The sequence below is a fragment of the Strix aluco genome, chromosome Z (genome assembly GCF_031877795.1).
Source record: "Strix aluco isolate bStrAlu1 chromosome Z, bStrAlu1.hap1, whole genome shotgun sequence".
Taxonomy (NCBI): Eukaryota; Metazoa; Chordata; class Aves; order Strigiformes; family Strigidae; genus Strix; species Strix aluco.
In genome coordinates this window covers 4,093,701-4,112,807 of record NC_133971.1, presented here as the reverse complement: position 1 = coordinate 4,112,807, position 19,107 = coordinate 4,093,701, and the positions used below count along the sequence as shown (strand labels likewise).

The 19,107-nt window shown below is 36.3% G+C and overlaps 1 protein-coding gene across 14 annotated transcripts in view; it reads right to left on the bottom strand.

The window, feature by feature from the left end:
* MEF2C (myocyte enhancer factor 2C) overlaps window positions 1-19,107 on the bottom strand; it is a 140,674-nt gene that overhangs the window by 80,555 nt on the left and 41,012 nt on the right. The gene's annotated exons all lie outside the window — the stretch shown is intronic.

The following is a 19,107-nucleotide window of genomic DNA, read 5'->3' as shown; positions in this document are numbered from 1 at the left end:
TTAACCTTAGTTTAAGATATTTTTATATTTACATATTTTGAACAGAGCAGCAGAGTTCTTTTAAATACAGAAGAGAAAAAAAGATCTGAACAAGATTAATTTAAAATGATTTTTCAAAGTTTTTATGTTAGATCCATAGTGTATTAAAAATATTGCCTTGGAAATAAAAACTTAGTAATTTTAAAACAGAGGCTGGTGTTTCCTTAGTTATTTTAAGCTTGTAGTCTCGCAGCCAACCTGATAAATTCTCACAATATGTTACGTAACACTAAGCTGATGTCCTGGCTATTTAATCCATTATTTGGCTCTGATTCAAAGCTACTGAGGTAGAAAAGCTAGACCTCACTCATTCTGTCTTCAATTCTGTCTTGATTTTCTTTGCATACATTAAACTTTAAGCTGCTCAAGTGTTTTATTGCTCTAAGAAAAAAATAAGTTAACAAATAAGCAGTCAGTCTGAGTTTTCTAACTAGCCACTACGATATAATTAATCTGCTGGACAAAACAAATTTTAAAGTATAATACGTATTACCTTTCTGCACATGAAAGTCTTTTTATGTTATTTGCTAGGCATATTTATATATGCCTAAATCATTACCATAATGCAGAACATGGAACAATTCATATCGCCAATTTAACAGTGTAAAGGGTGCAAATTTTTTTTGCTGCTTTTTTACTTGTTTGAAAACAGTTTGACTTCTCACTGCTTAAAAGGACACAAGGGTGCTTGATCAGATTTACAACAAAAATCAGAAGTCCAAAACTTTGAAATAAATGGATTAAATGTATTTATAAAACTTTTTTTTTTTTTTTCCCAAACAAAGGTAGGGGACAGTCTTATCTGACACTCGGTGTTGACAAACAAACCCACTCTATTTTTAGAAATGGTTTTAAATTTCCTTGGACTGTGTTTCTTTCCTGTTTTTCCTATAGCTTTACCTCTGATACAAAGAGCAAATTAGAATGGTGTTTTCCATGCACATGCAGACCCAAAGGGCTCTAACAGGCTTTCTCTGTAGCAGTAAGCCAATACGCTAATCCACAGCAAATGCATATGGAACAACTTCCTTCCCTTTCATTCAGCCGAAGCCAGTGGCACGATCGGCTTACAGCACTACGCCTGCCTAAGCTCCTATTCACTGCAAGGTGGAAGGTCAGGGTGGAGAGATTAGAGCAGTGACGACAGGGTAGCAAGGATGAGAGCTGCTCCGCAGATCAAGATGCTGATGTTGAGTGGGTTCAGAAAAATCACTGAATACCAAGAAAATCTACCAGGAAGGACAAAAATCTTAGTGGAGGAGCAACTGAGTCCTTCCCACACACTTATCAGTTCCACATTCAAGACCATTCAAACAACAACAGCTTTTATAGACTGTTTAAAGTCAGACACTTAAAATTCCCATAATCCACACAAAATTATTTTACAGTAATTTATGCAACACTTGATGAGCAGAATTTTGTTCTTCATTACCTGTACTAATCCACTAACTACATTAGTTTTATTTTAAGTGGAAAAATAGGTGTTCAGGAAAATAAAATTGAAAGGGAGCCAGGATGACTTGGTTGCTAAATATTATCATACAACCTGAGAGAACCTGAAGGAGAAGACAAAATGTGTTAGGTCATATTTATCCAATGTACAATTTGCAAAGAAACATAAATTTGCTTCAATAGGCAGCGGGTTAAGTTTTCTTGCACAGATGAAAAACATCTCTCTCCCAATTGCTTTTTGCTTACTAGTCTAATTTCAAATAAAAGCTTTTCAGTTTTTCTAGAGAATTTATTTCCTTTTTAAAAATAATTTCTGTTATTTTTACTGCTACTAGAAACAAATTGGGAATGCTGTGGTATTCTCTATATCTGTCTTACTCTTTTACGCATATACATGTATCAACACATACTGCTTCATGTGCTATTCTTACTATGTGTTTGCCTATAGTTCTGTTCATTTCATTAGCACATATATAAAGCAGATAGCTGGACTGATTACAAATGAATTAGATCCAGATGAGTAACCAAGACATCTGATTCAAGGGCTATAACCTTCAAAGGCTGGTGACTTCTGAGTCAAACAGAATGTAAAGGACTCTGGAGACCAACAAATACCCATGTGCTTTAGGACTTCACCAGTGTTCTCAATAATTTTTGAAAGTTCTTGCAGGATTAAGGTTTACAGTATTAAGTCTTTAAAGTTCCTGTTAACTGATAAATTGTATTTCCCTAACACAAATCACACTAGCTAGAAAAGTTGAAGGTACTACAAAAGTCAAATAGTACTACAGACTTTCATTATCCAAGAGAATCTAAAATGGAACATAAAATAACTCCAGAAGCTTTGCTGAAGTAACTGTCCACATGGAAGAAACCTTCCAACTTAATGACATGGTTACATGCAAACAAATTGCACTTAAAGAAACACACAGTTACACGCTATGGTGTTACAGTCTTCAGCATTTTTTCTTTTTGCAAACCCAAACATAAAAAAAAAGATAAATCAGACTGCTTACAAAAAGAGGAACTTCATTTTTGGTGGGCTTCTGTTCACTATATGATTTGGCAGAGGCAGTGGTAGCTGACAGAAGATTGATCTGAGCCTTGAGAAGGGAAAAGAGCTAATGGACAAATGCAGCAGACCACTTGACCGCTGCTGTCTCTCTTTTGCACATTCACACACGGACATATACACACGTGCACACACACACACACACACACACACACACATGCACACCCACTATCCCTTCTCTGCAACACAGAAGAATCTTGATAGAATGGCAGGAAACACGCACAGAGCGGTCAGGGAAGGATATGATGTCAGCAACCACGAACAATAAAAGGTGTAAAGGTGCTTCCTTCCCTAAACTGTTCCAGAAGTGCAAAATGGGAACCAAAACTCTCCACTTCCTTCTCCGAGCAGAACTGTCTGAATCTGCTCTGCTGCAACACCCCAGACAGAGAGTTCTTTGAACAGTCACACCAGGGGCAATGCGGAGTATCAAAACAGGAGAGTCAAAATATTTAATTTATAAACAAGAAGGCAGCCAGAGAAAAACTAAGTTAAAATGTGCTAGGGTTTGGCATTTTCATGGTTGCTTTACAAAAGAAACAAACTTGCCATAAAGATGTTCCTGTTCCATTAAGCAGCTTGCATTCTGCGTGGATTAATTAGCTTAAAACTAAAGAACCAAACCAATTTATTTTTATTAGCCTGATGTAAGAAAGCAAACAAAAAATGCTGTCCCCATTCTCTTACCACTCTTATCTTGATAAATAAAAGTAACTTCAAAGTTATATGAAATCTTTTCATGCAAGCCTTTCTGTTTACTCAAAAGAGTTTTGAATCAGATTCCAAATAAAAATCTAAATGTACTGGGTAAGAAGACATCAGCTACTTTTCTGATGAAAAATTAACTGCAAAAACTGCAACATAACCATGAAAATCCACAGAGGGGAACACATCTTCAAATAAAATGGTCACTCAAACGTTTTCTGTAAAAGCCCTAGCTGACTATGCTCCATGTACCGACAAAGACAGTGAAGAAACAGCTGGGCTTAGTGCATCAGTAAAGACACTGATCATTTTGGGTCTGTCACCTTGAGCTGGATGAAGTTGAAAGAAATACAGAAAAGGGTGAAAGTAATGATCATCTCTCATGTTATCTGACTGAGATCAGCTGACATTAAAGACAGAATTAGTCCACATTCAACATGGTTTGGTTGCATGGTCATTACAGAGGCACAGTTTGGGCCATTAACAGAAAGGTTATGATAAAATTACGTATGTCATCACCACGGCAATACATCAGTAAAGCAGATATGGCACAGTCTACAGTATGGTTATCCAGGCAGAAAGCCATGCAACAACTGAATCTGAGTCATCTTAAGGTTTCAAACATCTGTCCACAACACTTTGATTTAGAAATTAAACATAACCTACATTTATGTGTTTTGATCTTATGGGAAGGCTGCCACAAGGAAAGATTGGAAGGGAGTTCATTTTAATCTACTAAATTTAACTCTCAAGAGATCATGCATTTTGCTACAGGAAGTATAAAACAAACATTTAAGCCATAATGGATATAATGTAACAGATGAAATACTACAGACTACTAGAGAGAGAGTGCTTTAAACTGAAAAAGTCTGTACATAAAGAAAATATTTGTAATCTTTAACTACCAAAGCTTATTAATCTTCTCATTTATCTAACCTGATTCCTGATTTATGGCATAAATTTAATTTATAATGGAGAACAATTCAAGGGCAATGAAATTCTGCATCAAGGCAGGAGTAGAATGTTCATAAACTTGCAAACTGCAAAATCATACCCTATATGTAAGTTGTTATTAAAAGTTTTAGAGAAAGCGTGAATCATTTGATCTGAATTAATATTTCACTAATTTTACTACTGATTTTGAAAGCAGCTGCTGAATTTGTAAGAGTGTCTATTCCAACTGATAATCCACTTATTTATTTAATTGTTTGTTTCTTTGTAAAGGATAGGAGAATGTATTTAGTTTTAAGTCTGAACTTCAGGAGATATACCTTATTTGCTTTTCACATTTATATTTGAACATATTCCTATTACACTAACAATGTAGCAGTGATTTGCAGAAAATTCCTCTCTTTCAGCCAAGTTACTGTCTGGTAATACCATTATTTGTATGCCTAGGAGAAAGAGGCATGAGAATATCTAGCACTACGATTTTTTTGGAATTTGGAGTTAAACAATTCTGAAGGCCAGTTGTAAAAAGACTTCATCTCCCTTGAACCAGAGCACTGTGGTCACTGTAGCTTACAACTCAGATACAGTACCAGGTTATCTCACAGAGCAAGAACTTATGCAATGCGGGTGGAAGAGCTATTGTTTTGCAAAGTTCCCCTGAAGAGGTTTTTTTGGGCAAACTAAGCATCATTGCCAAAATAGTGGAGGAGACGGAACTTCCTGATAGTAGTCCCACTTCATTACGCCACAGACCCTGCTGTTCAAAAGGCTGAGTTATCCAGGCACTGAGTATCTAGTCCATAGCACCTATGAATTTAATCTGATCCATGCCTATACGAAAAGGAAAGGACTGACTTCAGCTTACCTTACAGAGGATGTGCTGAGTGTTGTCTACCAGGCGCGGTGAAGGAGGCCTTTCTGAATAGTACATACATGTTATAGCAAACCTGGACATGCTGATAAAGATCCACAACAGGAGGCCAAAGGCCTTCCAATAGATTATGGAATTTGCCACAGATGGTGAGTCATTCCTTGCAGCGGTGCACCAAAAGAGGAAGCAACCGCCGGCAATCTAGATGAAAACTGATTGCCTGCAGCCCAGTAAGAAGAGATATGTGCCTGCTATGCTTGATGAAGAAAGGAAGACTTGGCTAATTTACAACATTTTTGAAGAATAGATGTAGGAGAATAAATGATTTGCAAAGCAAAGAATGCAGACACTAATGCATATTTTAAGGAAAGCAATTAAGTGAAATGCTAGTAGACTAAAAAATGCCCATGAACAGGTTTATTTTAAATCTACAATGACTAGCAGGTGATACTTCAGTATCTACCCATCATCCAGTAAAAAAAATGGAAAGCAAAAAGTTTGAAGAAAAAGTTTACAGGTTGGTAATTAGGTTCATGATGTATCTTTGGCAGCTAGACAGACATAATGGGAGTTTGACCAATAAATATGGAATAGGATCCTTGAAGTGCTTGGTAGACTGGCTCAAGCATAACGGTTTATTGAATCAGACAAACTAATGATACAAGGGAAAAAATAAAGGACTGAAAACTGAATCACCTAATTGGTCTGAAATGGAGACAGTGACTACGAACAGGAACCTGTCTGAAAATGGAGTAGGAAAATTGGACCACTGCAATTTCAGCTAGGAGTCTCAATCATTTTGAGCTAATAATTTGATTGGATTGCATTATAGTTAATAGATGTGCAATAAGTATCAGAAAAAGTGTTTTACAAATTCAGTCTGCCACTCACTGAGCTGAAGGAGAAGAGGAGGCATTTCAGTGGTCAACAGCCTGTGTGTTGAAAAGCTGTCTTGGAACTACTCTGATCTTGGTCTACCTGTATTTAAAGACATCTTTCATACCGGCTAAGATGATACTGGTCTTATGCACAAAGGACTTTGGAGAGTGTTGGCTTATTACAGGAAAAGTCTAAGATCTCTAGAGTTAAGTCATTGCATCACTTGAAAGCAGTCTCTGGCTGTGGTTAGATCTAGATTTACAGATTTGTTACTAGTGCTTGTATGTGAGGAAGTCTGTGGTGAGGAACATAAATCCCCACACTGTTTTTTAAGATTCAGGGGACAATTCCAGGTATTATTGGAAATGTACTGCAATATCAAATCATAGTCTGAACCTGGGCACAAATGCTTGGTAATGCCAATACCAGTGGCAGACAATTTTAGATTGTTCTCTATTGAAGAAAGTAAGGATTGATTCTCAGAAGGATTCTTTGTTACCAGGAAAGACATTTGATTACTTTCTGCTTATAATTTGCTGAATTAAAGAAATGGAAGGAAGCTTGGTACATGCACTTAGACAAGAGAGCTGGAGACAGCAATGTCTGAACCATGGTCAATGATCAGTCTTGAAGCAATAGGGAGAGTAGATGGAGAAGAGATTAAATTTTGGGTAAAATGCATGGACTTGTTCAGATCTACACAGATCTGGTCTCCTTCATCTCCATCCAACAAGCTCCAGAGGATTTTTATACATTCTGACCCAGGAACGTCAGAAGACAGCAAAGAACTTTGTGAGGTATTATTTTATGATTTGTGACCATGAAGAGAAGCTGAAAGTGGAGAGACGCTGGGAGAGAGCTCAGTTATAGAAAACACAGGGAGCAGACCCCTGAAGTAAAACCCACACAGAGACTTGGCTTTGGAGTTACTGCTGATGGGAGGAGCTTAAAACATTAATACTTGATAATGGACATAAATTCTCGAGTCTTGCTACATTTAGAGATACAAGAAATCTTTGTAAACAAACAGTATCAAGGCAATATTTGAGTCACTTGTCAGTTTCCCTGCCCTAATGGAAACATTCTGTAATACCCTGAATTTGACTAGCTATTCAAGCCAAAAGGTGGCAATATCTCTTAAGCATATCCTCTAACATGGTTCAGCTCCCTACCACAGAACTGAAGAAATCAGACTTGAAAGACTTCAGGCAGGTGTCCCTGAGCCACAGAAATTCCTCAAAACCTGACCAAATCTTGGGAGATAGATGAGATGGAAGCTGTGTGTGCCAGTCTCTCAAGCTATATATATATATACTCAGTAGCTTGCTGAGTAGTTTGCTATTCTACTCAGGCTTGAAAATTTTGATTCTGTATGGATCGACTAATATGAGATCTATTTATTTATTTATTTTCCACCAAGATCTCTTTATATGATGCAACCAGTCACCCAAAGCAATCACTGACTTGTCAAAGATGGACTGAGTCTCAGGCAGATATGATTTTAAATCCAGGGAATACCACTGATTTCTGTGTAGCTATTCCTTTCTACTAATGTAAACATGAGAACAGATCCGTCATTATTACTGAAAAAGAAGTCAGACAAGCTTTGTAAGCAGAGTTAGTATCTAATGTAGATTAACCAAGTTGGAAAAAATAAATTGCCTTTATGGGGTACAAGCCCTTCCTTGGATGCTCAGGGTACCCAAAACTCATCCTTTTTACCAGCTCTAGAAGCTGGTCTAGTGAGATATATTACCTCTGCCTAGAAACTGTTATTTGTGGTGTTAGACCATCTCAGCTACAACTATACTACCACAGAAAGTTGCTTCTCCTACAACATAGACCTAATCATATAACTTTCATATTTAAGTACCTTTGTTAGTTTTCTACAGCAACCTCAGATCAGTACATTCTTCATCTGGCATCCTTCATTTCTTAGAGGAATGATTAGATATAGAGATGTTCTGCTTCTGACTTTTGTACACCCAGTTCTAGAAACACACCTTTTCCCCTTTAATTCCTGACTTTCCCAGAAATGTCAAGAATTAAATACAGTTCTTCTGAACTGTAAAATAGACTGCACAACATGCTGGAGAGCTGCTGAGCCGCTAATTGTTCATTCATTCTGTGCAAATGTTAATATAAATATGAGTATAAAAACTATAACACTCCCTAAACTCAACTGCTTGCCCAGGGACAGCGGCAGGCTTAAAATGAGGAGGAAGAAGGAGGGGGGGGGGAAAAGGTAAGGGAAATATATCAATCTTCCCAATGACCATGACAGCTGAAAAGTCTACATTAATGTTTCCAATCCCACTCAGACATATTTTTTTCCCAAGGACAAAAGGAGATGAAATGTATGTCAGGTACATAATAAGGCTAATAAAAAAAAACCACCTGCATTTCACTGAATAGGGGTGAGGAACTGCCTCTGTCTGTGAAATATATGTCTTTTTCTAATGGCAAAGCTCATAAATTAGGACAAGTTGTTGCTTTTAAATATAGAAAATACACATAATTTAAGTGGAAACACATGAACTCACAATACATCTGCTCTAAAAAAAGGAAAAAAGTACAGTGGCAGTATAGCAAAGAAGCACTTACACTGTGATTACAGAGATCTGATACCTCTTATAAGCCACATGATAGGGAATAAACCTTGCACATATATTGTCTGTTGCCTCGTGTCTGGAATTTTGCATGGTCAGGATGAGGCGTCTGTTAGAAAAATGGATGGTTCTGACTACCAAGAAATAAAGTACAGGGCCATATCTGCTAGTGCTAGCTCACCATCACTCATTTGCTGAAGCTACCTGCTTTCTACCTCCTGGCTGTATCTTGACAAGAGGCATCTCTCTATGCTGGAAGATCCAAACTGGATTCCCACTGGTTTGGAACTAGAAAAAATGCATAAATGGACAAGTCTGTAAGAAAGGAAAGATAACATGGAATTATCTATGAGGGAGAAAATACAAAAAGATGCCTTGTGGGAGAAGAAACAGGCAAGGTGCCTGAAACAACTGACTGTTGAGGAAGGAATTTTCTGTTGTTCTGGCTTAGCTGGGATATTCTACAGATTTTTCTTCTCCTTGGTGGTGGACAAAGGGGCAAGCAATAGATATATTTCTGTTAACAATATTCAAATGAAAAAAGAGAAAGAGAATGGAGAAACATAAGATATACAGCACACTGAGGAGTTATGCTTTGATATGATACAGAGCTAAAAGAGCTGCACTTTAGATACTAAAGATCTATCTTGAATCAGTTACAAAGACATAAATAGCCCCATCTAATTTAGTGTGCTCTTCAACCACATCATAGTTCACAGTTTTTGAAAACTGTATTAGGTAACTAATTCATACTTTCCACATGAGGATTTGTTCTTCTAATTTTTCACAGAATTGGAGTCTAACAGCTCTCACCTCAAGACCTGTAAAAGCAAATTTTCTATTGAAACGGAAAGTGTTTACCACAGAGGTGCACCTACCACTGTCTATATCTACAAAAGCCACAAGTGAGCATCACACTCTGCCTACTGAACCTCAGCTGTAACCACTCCATTAGCACATGCAGCTGGATTTATTTATTTCTTACACATACAAAAGACACTGCATTTGGCAGTAGCCAATACAAAAAGTCCACATCCTTGACGAATATCAGAAGAAAACAGACATATAAAATGTGCTTAATCTGCAGAGGGAAATACAATGCAATTTGCTTGATACTTTCCATTCTATCTTGAATGAGCATTTTTTTTTCCTAAACAGATCATTGCCAGCATTGCTCATTTTATTATTGTCCTAGAAGCATGCTGAAAAAACAAAACATAATCAATACAAAGATACATTAGCTAAATCTTTTTGTGGCCTTGAACGTACATTATGTTTTCTCAGAAGTGGCACTTTTCGAGCTCTATTGATATGTAAGGTGATTTCTGACAAAAAACATTCTCAGAAACAGCTGCGGCAAAAGTCGCAGTCAGCATAGTGAAAGGAATTGAATCTAAGGTTGGGATGCAAATATGGCTGACTTCTGGTTCCTTTTCTGCCAAAAATATTTCATGCCACTTTCATTTTTTACTCAGTCTCACTGTTGGAAACCTGAGGATAAGAAACCTGGGGATTTGTGCATGCAAATGTTCTGTGAAGTAAGTATGGTGAATATTTATTACACAACAGAGAAATTCTGAAGGCTTTTGGTAAATATGCTGTAATTCTCACCTGGCACAGTGAGTGAGTATGTAAACAAATAGAGAAGATAATTTAGCAGATTTTAAAAAGTATGAAAATAATGTTATGAGAAGATTATGATCATAAAATATTAATATCTGTGTTTAAAATAACTGATTTCAGAAGTTTATAATTATCTTGTATATCTAAAGCATTTATATACACGTTGTTCTAGCACTATAGCCCTGTATGTTAATGTATATCTTCTTGAAATAAAGATATTTGACAGTACTGTCATATAAGGTCCAACATGGTACACAGCAGATTCATCAATTTCCTGTTTCTTACCCTCGCTCTCTTACAGCATCCTAATCAACCTAATTAAAGCTTCGTTCATTTGAAACCTCAGATGACAATTTGTTTAACTCTATCCCACTGTGGTCTTTTTATAAAGAGAATTAAATTTGATCTTCTGACAGCAATTATTAAATGATCCCAACTGGCCCCAATTAAGACACATGGCTCACAGGCCTCAAAATCCAATAAAGTGCCAAGCCCTCTCTTTCACTTGTACATCTTCCTTTACCTTGCTTTATTTTCTTAAAGCTAATTAAGCTCATTTTATGAAGTGGAACTGAATGTTGTTGTGTGGACTAATTCCAGATACAATGCATCAATTTACTTTTACAGACATACCGAAGTAGGGACAACATGCACAAAATCACCCTTTTGAAACCCCTCCCTGATTCAATTCACCTAGCTTTAATGCCTCTCACTGTGCTGCACATGACCTACATATGCTTACTTTTAAAACACTGCCTACAATGAGCAGTGATTGGAGAAATATATTAAATATCTGTGGTATGAGTTTTGCACTGCTTACAATCCTCCTTACAGTAATACATCTCTTCTTCAAACATTTCCACTTAGTTATCATCTCTCCATTTCAGAAGCTGAGAGAGATGTGCCACTTGTGTAACTTCTGAGGTTAACCTTTTTTTTACCTTTAACTTCTGCTCTAATTTTTCCACACATGTTCAGTAGTATGCTGTGAAGAAATGTTCACATGATTTCATGTAAAGGCAGGTAGCCCCAGGATTTGGAACTCATTGATTGTGTGGTACTCCAGGGAAACAGCTGAATTAAAACCAGCCTCATGAGACTGAAGTAGCTTCCATACACATCTGGCTCTTCTTATTCTAAACTCTAACACCTGCCTGGAAATTTAACCCCCCATCTTTTCTCTGAAGAACAAATGGGACAGATTTATCTACTGCCATTTGGTTTAGGTCAACGCTGAGCTGTGTGGTGTTCTGCTAAATTAATTGCGATGTAATTGATATTGTTTGACACAGTTTTTGAAAAGATGATGCTCCACCCATTTTAAGATCAGACTGCTCTCTCTATATTAAAATACATAAGATTTCATATTTCTGCACATTCACCCTGAGTACAGCTTTGAGTAAAAACATTAAAATACAGCACATATTTTCTATCTCCATATTTCTAATGAATTGCTGTACAAAATAAGATTATGTGCACAATCATCATCAAGAGAGTAAGTAACAAGTAAAAAAAGCTCAAAGCAATACTACTTCCGTTGTGGTGAATGTTTCCTATATTTCTTTAATTTACATACTGAAAAACTGTAAGCATGATATTCCTTAAACACAAAAAAAGATAGAAAGACACTAAATTTCAGTGCAACATTTTCTTGACTAGCAGGAAGATGTGCAAGTTTATGTAAAACATAATTAGACACATTTCCTGTCCAGCTGGGAAACATACTTGTCTTTGTAAAAATTAAAAAAAATTAAAGTTATGCCAACCACTTCTCAAAAAGTAAACTAAATTTCTTTTTAAAGAACTTGAAATGCTACATTTAGGAATTAAAAAAATATTGACTTCAAAAGGCAGGCAACAGTTTTAATCCCAGAAATGCTATATGACTATGGTAAATTTGAACTGTAACATGCAATAACAGTCAACAGAGAATTTCTAATAGCACAATGAAATTTCTGAAGATTACAGAAGATTTCAGTATACTGTGCTGCAAATTATCTCTCACTGTATTCTAATAATCCCATACAAAATGTTAATTTTAGATCATTCTTTTGCTAAAAACAGCAAACGCTGTAACAGATTTAGTGCAAAGAGCTGAAAATATCCTCTGGAAAAAAATCTGTACAGAAATCAGATCAACCCAAATCCTGCCATTACTCAGCACTGCAGTGACGTGCAGATGTTTGTAGTGGTTTAAGGAGCCAGCGGGGGCTGGAAACTCTACATACTCAACTCCAACATGATTGCAATTGAACCTCATCAAAGTAAGAGCTCATAATTTGTCACAGAAAACAGCCAATTAACATATGTTAGAAAAAGGCTCCCATAAAGATAATATATGATTAAAGATCCAATGCAGCTGTCACAAATCAAAATTCTGCATTTTAAAAAGAAATATCAGTCTGGGTTTCTGCATGTTTACATTGATAATGGATACTATATTTTTAAAAACTACAGAAAAAAAAGCCCCTAACTGTAGTATTTCCTCCAGGTTTGGAGTTACAGCTTAGGGAGATCTGGGTACTAAAGCACTATTTACTGTTCTGACTGTTGTGCTGTAAATAGTTAAGACCCTTGCCAAAACACAACTGTTATTTTGTTTTAGTGCTATTTTAAAAGACAGACCTTCATTGTGAGTGAGGTGGCCTTCATTGATGCACTTTGTTGTCAAGACATTCCTCTGAAAACACAGCATGTCCTTATTGCTACAAAAAATACAGTACTGTAGAACTGTGCACTATAGCCCCAGGGCCAGCGCTGTGATCCTGGCAATTCAAATGCAGGGCCCTAAGTAAAACTGCACCGCAGCCAGTTCCATTATTTCACATTTACATTAGTGAAAATGAGATCTGAATGTAGCCTGCAACCATCCTTTAAATAAATACATTGATTAAAAATAGTTTTCACATATACATGTATGGAAAATTAAGCCTGTTGCTTTATTAACACAGAACCCTGACTGTGATGATTATTCTGTACAATAATCTTTACTCCTTATATTTTGCACAGCAATATTTTAATTACTGAAACACTGCATAATTAAGCTGCTATTTTTTACAAGCATTATGCATTTTTCTTCCTGCTATCATTTAGGATCAGTAAACTGAAGTGATTTGAATAGCACCTTGTTTGTGTGTGTGTGCATGTGTGAGCGTGTGTGTCCTTGTCTTGACATCGTGTTGTAAAAGGAAGTGCTTCCTCTTTTCTGTTTGAAAGAGACCCAAGAAAAACAAAGTTTTGAAATGCAGTAGTCTGACTGGACATTAGTCAACGTATTTTTAAAAATGCTTTAACTTCTATTCAGTCAAATATAATCTCATGTTGATGGATAAAAGCAGCGACAAATTTTAATCAGTGTTAACAGAGAATAATATAATGGAACTGGTATTCTCCAGAAGTGGTATGTGATGATTTTAAAGGGTCTTTGCTCCCCTTTAAAGTCCTTCAATAATTGAGAAATGCTTTTTCCATTAATGCTAGAAGCTGCAGTTTGTGTCATCAGCACAAAGTTAATTCTCTTAAAACAGCACTTATAATATTGGTACTGAAGTATCTGCCGACTTTAAAGCTATGGTTTCAAAAGCCCTGGGAAAGCACAGACTTTTGAACATGCTAAAACTTAATATGCCGAGAGGTCAAAATGAAAACTTAAGTGTTTGAAGCTACTCATGTGGGTAAGACTGTCTCAAAAAGATCAAAAGAGCTGAACATTGCTGGCCCATTTACATGGAGCAAAAATTCCTAATGTTCTTTAATATTCTTCACTATGTTATACTGAGATTAAAAAATAATAATTATGAATCACTGTCCCTTTTAACAAAACACTGTGAATAATGTTAAGGTTATGCTGCGTTTTTTTTTCCTCAGGAGTGTGTTCATTGATTCCCAAGCAATCAGTAACATTTTTGATTAAGATCTCAGAAATAGCTGAAAATCCCAAGGCTTCCCTACTACTGAAACTTCACATGTCTTTGACTGTCCCCAACTAATGACAGTAAACTATGCAGCCTCAAGCTAAAGAGATTAATTTCCATTTTGCAGTGAATAGACAAAAAGACTGGACAAAATCCGTTCCGAATCAACTACGTCGTTATGTCTTACAGAAAATACACTTTTGGCCCTAGAGGCAGATTGAGATGGGAATAATAAAATTCAAGGTGCAAAACAAGTATTACTTAAGAGAATATTCAGATGAGAACTGTATTTTTTTTCTTATAGGGTTGGTTTTTTTTTTTTTTTTTTAGAATAAGACTACATGTTTTGGATAAGCCAGCTTCAACATTTAGTATTTATTCCTGATAATAAATCTTCTTTAAAATACTGCTGCTAAGAGTAAAAGCAGAAAGCAAGTTCTTCATTGTAAGGAAATATTGTGTCAGAGTGATTTCCTATTCTGTAAACTTAAATTTCCTCTCTTCATAGGTAAAATCTGATAATTTTACAATTAGATCATGCATAATGACAAGTATCAGTCCACTGCTATTTTCCAAGCATAATTATCAAATTGGTCTGCTGTTTACTTATCACAATATCTCTAGGTAAGAAATCTCCAGCATCCTTTTTTTAAACTTCAGATTTAACAAATTATGCACGATGAAATACTTTAAAGATGTTCTTCCTCATATCTATCCATGTTGTGCTGCAAAAGTGAAAACCATCTGAGTCAGTAACGGCTTCTACTAAATGGAAATGTCAATGGTATGTCATAACCTAATTCTAAATGTTACAGGGTTTTTTACAATTATTTAAAAAATCTGATTGTAGAGCTTGGAAACAGAGTTCCTGAAAACAGTATCCCCCTTTCTGATTGCTTCTGTGCATATGGAAGTTAGAAGCAATTTTTCTGTTTACTTTAATAGTAGCACTGAGACTTTGGAAAAAAAGTTGAGGATATGGTATTAAATGTCCAAGACCACTCTAGTATCAAGGCTGTACCTCTATATGGTCTTACCCACACATCTCTATGGCATTATCCTGTTTAAATAAAGGAAAAATATGCTGATGCTTCTCAGTCTCTCTGATGGGTCCAGTGGGTGGTTCTGGAGAGGAGAGATGAGTTACCACGATGTGGAAGGCTCTAAATCCTCACAGGCTACTGCAGTGCTATACAGTAACAGAGCATCATAACAATGAAGCATAAAACTTTCAAAGCAAAATAATAATATTATTGTTAATAATAATTATTATTAATAAAGACTCTGTACAAGCCATGTTAATACAAAGGTGTGAGTCCTGTATGTTACCCAGAGATCACCACTGAGGAATCAAAGGATCCATTTTGCAATTTTGTGTAAAACCATAGAACATGTTGAATATGTCCAAGTATAAATTAGGAACTTTAGCAGCAACTACAGTTTTCGCTGTTAAAATTTCTAAGTTACTGAAAACTTAAGGGATACTTTCAAGTCATTTTAATCATCCAACATTTTCCCATACCAGCTCATGGATTTGCTTTTCAACACCAGCAGCCTGAGACAAGAACAAACTGATTTATAGCCCCTGTTAGAGGAGCTTGCTGCTCAGTTGTCATTTTTTTTCTTGGCTCCAGTAGATGGAAGCAACTCTCTTGCTGGGTTTTAAGTTTAGTGTGGTTTTGGGGCTGCTTTTTAGGCCAAAATCTTTATTTTTATATTTATTTTGTTGTCTGTTGATCCTTTGATGTTAGATTCCCAGATAATTTGTTCCAGTTCCCAGAGCAGTTTCTTCAGATGAGAGCCATGCGTTAGTAAGTCTGTAGCTCCTGCTGAAAACTCTTGCAGGGATAAACAGAGCCTGTAGCAAATCTACATGAGCTTGTTTCTGGAAACCCCAGGGCTGCACGGTTCTGTTGAAATAACCACTGCCAAGACACAGGGAAGAAACTGTTTGTGGTATGGATTCAGGTGTGTACAGACTGGTAGTTGTCAGTCATACAGTACAGTACCTTGTCTGATAAAAAAACATGGAAACATGACATCCTGCACTCTTTTGCTATTTTGGTTAAGCCAGTGCATCACTCGTTTTCCTTCACTGATCAAAAAATATGCTGATCGTGACGTTCAGCGTCACGCCCATGGTAGGCAGGTGTTAGAGGATTTCAGGTACAGGGTTTTAGGACCACAGGCCACTCTGCTCAACCTGGCTTGTCTGACAAAAAACAAGAGCAGCAAGAGTAAAGTGTTTGACACTACCTGGAGCAGACCTTAAGGGTTCCTTCAAAATTAAGCAGGCTTTGCACCTGCCACAGAGAAAGCATATTCCATATCAAGGTAGATACGCATACAGGAGAGTAGTAATATTTGCCCCTGCTTCCTCAGTCCGTAAATCAGTGCCATGCTCTTCTGCCCTGTAAGAGGCTGAGATTAGACGTTCATCTTTTTAAAGACTTGTCGCCTTCAATTAAAGAGGTGTCATCTACTCCTAACCTGTATGGCAAGAGACACTTCCCTGAGTCGCTGCAGTCAAACCAGCATGTGATGTGATCCTGTTGATTCTCACAAGCTAATCAGGGTCAAGCTGGGTCAGATTTATGTACTGCAAATTCTTTAGGACAGGGACAGTCTCTTCCTATAAGCATCTATGGTACAAAAAGTAACAGGTAAGATAATGGGCCTCCACTCAAAACTGGAACATCAGGATATTACTGAACTCTTTTACGTATTTAACTGTAGTTAACAAAAGACCTCCAAACATGTGCAGGTAATACATGGTTAGAGAGATTTCAACCAATGGTGTTTTGAAGGCACTATGCTAACAGAAAAGAGTGTGTTACAAATGAATTGCAAAATCAAGATCCTGATCACTGAGAACATTAAAGATTTCATGACAATCTTTACAGAATGAATTATGTCTAATTCCCGGCCACATTCCATCTTGGATTGTTATTCTGCCCATATAAATTCTAATGCAGTTGAAGAAGGCTTTCTTTGCTTCTTGGTTTGGACAGATTTGGTGATGTTTTGTTTTCCACCGTGGCTCTGCTTTCAGAATCAGGTGAACTAATCATGTTCCTTGCTTACATTTTGCCTTCAATGGGTTGTATAGAGGCCTATTTCACACTATACAATTGAAAGCTTTTTTATTAATAGGAATTTCATCATGTCTGAAGTGAGCAAAGTCTTTTTCTCTTACCACGTTTTCCACAAAAGTAACGCAGAAAGAAAAATACATAGAAGAACTTCCTTTCAAATTAGTGAAAATTAATGAAGACATGGATATTTTGCATCTAAAAAACCCCAATGAAATTAATATCTACATTTCATCCTCTCAAATATAATTGATTGCAACATGGAGTTTTTGGAAATACCATCTTATGGACTACTGTAGCAATGCCATGAAAGCAAACAACGGACTAAACCTAAAGGAATGATAACACTTAATTCTTGAATGTTGTCTGAATATACCTCACCTAACTGATAATCTTTTCTTAACAATCATATGGTATATGTGGATACAACTAATAAATCAGACAAAGAACAGCTTCATATCACTCAGGGAAGCTCTTCTCATCACAACAGCAGAAACACACGTTCCTGTAAAAGTTGTAATAGCCTACCTATATTTTTCCCTGCATTAGTTTAGATACAGAGAGATAGAGATCAAACTGGTGGACATAAATCAGTCTTAAACAGGCCAAGGGGTGAATTGTGACAGAGTCCTTGGGGTGGGGAGATCCTTCTTCATATAATTTTTAATAAAATTATTATTATTATTTTTAAATAAGGTCAACTTGCCCATTTTGGAAACTAGTTTTAGTATTCACTGTTTTCAGTAACCCATTTCTAAGTGTGTTAAAGTTGTCACAGAAAACAAATATCTTAAGAAAAATTGTATTAGTGGTGGTATTTTCAGCCAGATCTGTGGAAAATTTGATAGACTTTTTGTGCAGTAGCCTGGTTTTTTATTTAATTTTATTAGGGTTATGTCAGTGATTATATTTCATGGCAAACACAGATCTTGATTCTTAACAAACTGATGCTCCAATTTCATATTAACCTTGGAGATCTCAAATCTCAGTACTTGGTGGAAAATTGTTAGAATGGCCAAATTCCAGTGGCAGAAAGGGGGTGGGGGGGTGGGGAATGTGAGGGGCATGATTGTGTGACTGGTAAGTTGGATCACCAAAATTTACCAAGAAATACAATTTTTTGACCATAATACCAGATCTACTGCTCAGAAATAGGGAGTGACAGTCTCATGAAAACAGATTCTTGGTAATATAAGAATGCATTAACAAGAAGCACACACAGAGAATGTGAAAGTCCACTCTACACTGCTGACTTGTCATCATGCAAAAGACAGAACAGAAAGTTCTTCACACAAAAAATACTATGTAGGAAGAGAGGAACAAGCCTGTTTCTCCTCAGATACGTTTACAGTTTAACCCAGTCAGCAATGGAGTTTTCTGTATTGTATATAATTTTTTTATGCTACCCAGTTATTACGTTTTATAGGTGAAATCCAAGTTCTCTATACTCTTTTGAGATGAAGAGACAAAAAATTACTGCTAAGTAAGAAACTATCTCTATTATCAATTCTTCCTACAAGAAGTTTTCACATTGTGATAAATCAGAAATCAGTGATCCACAAAAATGTTGCTAACTAGCAGGAGATAGATACTCTATAATGTGCTATAATATGATATCACATATATATATATGTATGTGTGTGTGTTAGGGGATAAGGTGATTTAAGTATTGTCCATTTGATTACATAGGTTGAGAAATTCCTATTTCTGAAAACTACAAATTCTATCATTTGAAAATGACAGAAGGAATTTTCTTCTATACATGCATAGCTTCTTACTGAAGTTAGGCAAACCTCTGTGGGTATTAAATTTGCTTGCCTGCTGTCCTGGAATAATGCATGGGTTAATGGCTTTTAGCCTTGTTGATTTGAATACTAACACAAAAAAGAAAAAACAAAAC